At 36.4% G+C, this 5000-nt stretch overlaps 2 protein-coding genes across 2 annotated transcripts in view; one reads left to right on the forward strand and one right to left on the reverse strand.

The window, feature by feature from the left end:
• schip1 (schwannomin interacting protein 1) overlaps positions 1 to 370 on the forward strand; it is a gene marked incomplete at its 3' end in the record, with an annotated part of 37163 nt that extends 36793 nt beyond the window's left edge. Inside the window, 1 exon segment of the mRNA NM_001017906.1 lies at positions 1 to 370. This exon segment is cut by the window's left edge and continues 184 nt beyond it.
• kpna4 (karyopherin alpha 4 (importin alpha 3)) overlaps positions 1 to 5000 on the reverse strand; it is a 408827-nt gene that overhangs the window by 219522 nt on the left and 184305 nt on the right. The gene's annotated exons all lie outside the window — the stretch shown is intronic.

Raw genomic sequence — 5000 nt, forward strand, 5'->3', positions numbered from 1 at the left:
GACGGGACGTCCTGGATGCTGCAGTGATCAGCCTTCGCTTCCTCATAGATCTTTTACGTTTGCCACTAAATTATAACTGTCGAAACAAAAAAATGGTGTAAAAGCACCTCGTGAAAATGTCCAGCGCTATCTCACAGCAATTCGTAACGTTTTCATTCAGTGGCTGATTTGTATGATCTCATTCATCCAATTTAGTACGATTTGCTGATCCCCCAATGGACCCTTTTCATGTTAGAGTTTCTCTCAGCAGCAGATAGTTGGCAAACTCAGAGCGCAGGAATGGGAGAGCACAACAAATCATTATTTTATGATCATATTAGCTGAAATAATAACAGAACAACTTCAGGATGGTGTTATCAAGACTTTCAGATAGACAGATAACAGCAGCCAGAGGAGAGAATATTGTTAGATTTACTGTCCTGCCACTATACACACAGCATTACACACACCTCACAAGCGGTGATTCGTTTTTTGTAATTTGATGCAAATATAATACATACAAACATACATAAATAAATATATATATATATATATATACACACACATACATACATACATACACATACATACATACATACACAACCGGTCAACAGTTTGGGATCAGTAGTATTTTTAAATGTTTTAAAATAAGCTTCTCCTGCTCATCAAAGCTGCATTTATTTAATCAAAAATACAGGACAAATAGTAAAATTGTGAAATGTTATTGCACTATAAAATAACTGTTCAAAATAGCTTATAATTTTATTTAATAATTTATTCCAGTGATTTAAAGATGAATTTTTTTATTTATGATCCTTCAGAAATCACTCTAATGTTAATAATAATAATAATAATAATAAAAATTATTATTATTATTATTATTATTATTATTATTAATGGTAAAAGTAATAAAAATAATAATGACTGGAGTAATAATTTCATTGGAAACTACATATCATAACGAAGCAGTTATTTGAAATTTATATAAATATTATATTTTAATATTTAAAGGAACCTTCCTAAACTTCCTAATGTAAAATTAAAAGATATAAATTTAAAAAACAAGTTCACAAACTATGTCGTATTTCTACCCCCTCCCCCCCAAAAAAAAATTTCTCAAAATTCTCACACCTGCACACTCTACCTGCCTCCACTCTGATCGCTGGCAGACTGCTGTCAATAAAATCTCAGTGATTGTGAACAACAGCGAGAAAATAATAAACGCTCCATTTAAATTGATAAATTTAAAACCAACAAAGCAGATTGGTATGACTGTACAAGAGAAATAACTCACTCTCGCGGTACTCAAACATCTGCCATCGATATGCAGAGGACTGATCTGCTCTCAGGCTGCAGGTGTGGCAGACGGCTCTTTGAGCACTTTGAGACGGGGGAGAGACCAACAGCATCACCCATAGCTCGTTGTGAAGAATAAAGTTAGGAATGGTACAGCTCGGACACATAAAACATTAAAAAAAATATTCGTTATTCGCTTTTTTGTTTTGACAGTTTGGCACTAGGGAGGGTCTGACAAGTCGCTAAGTTGGCAACGCTGGCTGGTAGTGTCTTTGATTGAACTGAAGCGCTCACATCTCGCGCATGTGCAGATGTGAGCGGAAGGAATGTTCCATTATTTTTGGGGGTCCCCGGTTTTAAAAAGAAGTAATAACATTAAAATCTTAACAGTTTTAGACAGATTTTACAACATACGATAGAAAATGTAAAAGAGATATGATTAATATAGGCTTTTTGGCATTGGTTGGACCCTAAGTGGCTGCTTAGCTCGCTTATTGGTTAAGTCAGCCCCTGAATACATATAAATATACATATGTTTATTAAAAAATTACATTATAAAACTTTCAAGGAGGGGGGTAGCACGTTCGCCTCACAGCAAGAAGGTCGCTGGGTCGCTGGTTCTAGTTGGCGTTTCTGTGTGGAGTTTGCATGTTCTCCCCGTGTTAACGTGGGTTTCCTCCAGGTGCTCTGGTTTCCCCCACAGTCCAAACACATGTGGTAAAGGTGAATTGGGCAGGCTAAATTGTCCATAGTGTATGAGTGTGTGTGTGTGGATGTTTCCCTGAGATGGGTTGCGGCTGATCAGGCATCCGCTGTGTAATAACTTGCTGGATAAGTTGGCGGCTCATTCCGCTGTGGTGACCCCGGATTAATAAAGGGACTAAGCCGACAAGAAAATGAATGAATGAACTTTTAAGGACTTAAGATGCTGACTATTACACATGTCATAACATTCTTGTGAAAAGGGTCCATTATTCATCCAATTTAGCACGATTTGCTCATCCACCAATGACGGGTGGGTTTAGGGGTGGGGTTTGGTGCCACGCCTTCTTTTTTTGGACAAATTCGAACATGACTGAACTCATACGAATCAGCCGCTACACTGACAAAATGTAAAAGAGTTACGTTTCCTGGTGAGATCGGGCTGGAAACTCAAGTTAAAACAAAACAGAAAAAATACAAATAAAAAAAGAAGAGTCTCTGAACAAGCCGTGAAGTACCTGTCGAGATGTTGGACAGTATTTAAAAAAAAAAAAAAAGATAAACTCTTTCTGATCAGCACAACCGGAGGTTTCGCGGGAGATCGAGTGTGTTTTATCGAAGGTGCTAAAGAGGAGACATGCCTGCCTTGTAGTCGACTTGTAGCTTTTGGTAACCTGGTTCACTCCGACTGGTATTCAACATTTTGTGAATGTTGATTCTGACACGAGTCATTTGAATAAGTGTGTTAATATCATTTTCATTCTATTGTATTCAGAGTCTTTATTTGAGGGAGATGCTTATGTACAGATGTGTATAAAATAAGACGAATAAAACTTTGTTTCATAGCCTGCGTCCTGGCGGATCTTCTGTTGCAGACGGGAACGCTGCTCTGCTCTGTATCTTCTATGGCTTGGCCGTTTGACATGACTAGTGAGGTGAGGTTATTAGCTTATTATAACTATAGTTGACTAAAACTACTTGTGTTTACTGATTGTATTTTACAGATACAGGTTGACGGTTGTTCTTAGTTGATCTTAAAAGTAATGAAATGATTATTTATCAGAGTAGTACACACACTGTCAAAAATCCTGGGTTTCACACAATCGATTGGTGTTGTTGGGACAACATGAAAGATTTAAGTTAGCTTATTAGTTTTTACTAAATTAAATGGATTGAACATAAAACAATTAAGTTGTTCCCAAAAAAAAAACTCAAGAACTGCTGTTTCAGCTCATCTCAAATAAATAGTTTGAATGAACAGCAAACTTACACACTACCTGACAGAAGTCTTGTTGTGGATCTCGGTTGTAAGAGCAGCAATAATAACTTGACGTCTAGTTGATCGTGTGTTAAAGTGTCAGAAGGTGGATTTCTCTGCTGAATCATCTGCTGATCTGCATCATCACCAATACTGCAGAAGACCTACTGGAACCAGCATGGACAAAGATTCTGATAGAAATCAGTCAAGTTTGGTGAAGGAGACATCATGGTTTGGGGTTCATCATGCGAGAGATCTGCAGAGTGGATGATCAACATCAACAGCCTGAGGTATCAAGACATCTGTGCTGCCCATTACATTACAAACCACAGGAGAGGGACAATTCTCCAGCAGGATAGCGCTCCTTCTCATACTTCAGCCTCCACATCAAAGCTCCTGAAAGCAGAGAAGGTCAAGCTGCTCCAGGATTGGCCAGCCCAGTCACCAGACATGAACATTATTGAGCATGATGAAGGAGGAGGAGGCATTGAAGATGAGTCTTGATGAGCTCTGTGAGTCCTGCTGAAGGCTTTCTTCTTCATTCCAGATGACTTTATTAATCAGTGATGTGAGTCATGTCAGAGATGTATGGATGCAGTCCTCCAAGCTCATGATGGAGTCAGACACAATATTCATTCTGTCTCCACTGCAGCAGGACTTTATATTACAACATATAATATACAATATAATGATTTAACAATATAATAAGATGCAGTATTTAAACTGTACAGTGATTTTATTTTAGATTTGTTTTTCATTTGCAGTACAGTTTCATTTGTGTATCTTTAAATGAGGAGAAATGAATAATGTCATTTTTCCTGTTTAGAATTGAACTGAGCCTTTAATTGTCATTTATAAGGGATTTATAAAGCATAAACAGTCCACACTTTAGATTAGCTCGCAAAACTGCATGAAGTTGAGTTAATAAAGCATTTATTAATATGCATAGTGACCATTAATATATGCCTGAATAATAAGACATATAAACTTTGATTTCAGTAGTTTATTAATCATTTTCTAACTCGTTCTGAATGATCCTAAAAACCCTCGACTACTCTTAAATACAACTGGCTTGTAAATAATAGGATACTTAATTTAGTAATGAAAAATAAATCATTAACAGAGTATGAAAACACAAGTATTAAGCACATTGTAAATAGGTTTGTAAGTCAAGAATGCAGCATTTGTAGCTGCAGTTATAAACTGCTTAATAATGTAGAGTTAATGCCTAACAGATAATGACTTCACTAGATGCTAATGATTAATAAATGATTTATAGTGTGTAGTTATTATGGTGTTACCGAAATACCTTTATGTCATTATCTGTACACATTTCATTTCACTGTTTACATTTGTTAATTTTGGTTAACATTTTGGTAAATTTACATGTGTTTGTGTCATTTCCACAGGGATATCAGTACTTTTTTTATTGATTGATTTTCTGTATTTTATTTAATTGTTTAGCTTGTGTAACTTGATATATTAAAATGACTAAAACTGAAATCAAATTAATATTAATAAGCAGACAGTATATCACATGGATCTCATGTATATATCACACTGAAACCATGATCGCCTTACATTTTCAAGCTGAATCAAAATAACCCTGTGAATAAATTGAACTTGCGTTAAACTGACTTAAAACAGCTTACTTAACTTATAAAATTAAGTTAGTGTAACCCCGCCAGTCCTACACCACCCAACCCGCTCCGGGCTGGGATCAAACCGGCGATTCCCCGCATGGGAGTCAGTTGCTCTACCAAGG

Source organism: Danio rerio, chromosome 15, assembly GCF_049306965.1.
Source record: "Danio rerio strain Tuebingen ecotype United States chromosome 15, GRCz12tu, whole genome shotgun sequence".
Taxonomy (NCBI): domain Eukaryota; kingdom Metazoa; phylum Chordata; class Actinopteri; order Cypriniformes; family Danionidae; genus Danio; species Danio rerio.